Raw genomic sequence first — 1,441 nt, forward strand, 5'->3', positions numbered from 1 at the left:
CAATTTGCCGTCTCATTTGTAGTTGCTAATCCCACTGAATTTGCACCGACATTTAAGTTGTGTCGCTGGCCTCCACTTTGGTTTGCACGCGCGCAATTTTCATTGGTGGAATCAAGCGCCGCCAGGAGACCAATGATTTGTGGTTCTCGATTTCTCTAATAAATTTCTTCAAAACATCTGGCACCACTTACATCCTGAACACTTACAAATTTGCCTGACTTTGCCTAGTTAAAGATAATTTTAACTTGATCGTCTTCATTGGTGAAGTGGAGTGTTCCCGTAGCACCTACCTCCCATATTCGCTCGTTCGGTAAAGCAGCAATTCATGCCCATATTCATTTGACTTCTTATCCTCTTTTGCCTACATTTAACCGACTATCCTAATGACATCTTTCTTCTCAAAATCCGCTTACCCTTCACTCATTCACCACCTCGCCTTGGCTTTATACCACTTGATGCTTAATCAAAGGGGTTACTGCACTCTAAGCATTTCTTGTTCAAATGAGCAAGCCAAGTTGTCACGATTTCTAAACACGACATGGGCGGTTAAAACTGCACAACTGTAAATCACGGACAAAATATGAACTAGTAGGGTGTTTGATGGTAGAGGACCTTTGTAGTGTCTTTTCTATGCAGACTTGTCGTAAGCATTTGAAGCAAATGCTAGGTGTCTCACTCTGAAACGTAATGATGTCTCCGGTCACACTCAAGCGTCACAGCAATATTTATTTGGAGAAAATGTAAAGTCTGAATGTTTATATTGTTCTCTCACCGAATTTCATCTCATTTCACACTCCACTGCCTCTAGTACGCCAAAATACACATAAAGCAGCTGCACTGTGTTTCCCTTTTTTATTCTACATGCCTATTGTGATTTTGCAGTACTCTCGGAAAACCGAAAGGTTATTGTTTTGAAAAGTGAAGCCTTAGAGAAGAAGTTACTTTCATTTAGCTAAGAGTAAAAATTTGAAGGTCAAGCACTGCATAGGTTGTGGTGGTGTGTCGAAATGAGGTGCAGCTAATCAGTTTTCTACTGGTTTAAACAGATTCCTTATAGGGATGCAAGAATAATGGAAAAGTGCTAAGAACCAAGGACTGACCATTCCAGGCATTCTCCCGATAGTCCAGCAGAAGCCACAACTGACGTGATTCTGCCTTGTTTACCTGAGCTAAATCCACCACCACTCTAATTTGATGGGACTGTTGAAGACGAAATTAAAGATACTACTTGCCAATACTGGCACAGTGAACATGAGGAGCATAAAATGAATAAATTGGCAAATATTAAGTCTCCACAAGAAGATGGAACACGAACATTAGTTTCTGTAACCTTTTCTGAAACACTCAAAACAGCACATAGAGTTAAAGCATCAGAAGGATAAAAGTGAGGCTTAGGGGAGAAAGCAAGACAATGAAAAGTATTTCTCTGCCCCACAACGCG

The sequence above is a fragment of the Echinococcus granulosus genome (assembly GCF_000524195.1).
Source record: "Echinococcus granulosus chromosome Unknown EG_S00301, whole genome shotgun sequence".
NCBI classification, from domain to species: Eukaryota; Metazoa; Platyhelminthes; class Cestoda; order Cyclophyllidea; family Taeniidae; genus Echinococcus; species Echinococcus granulosus.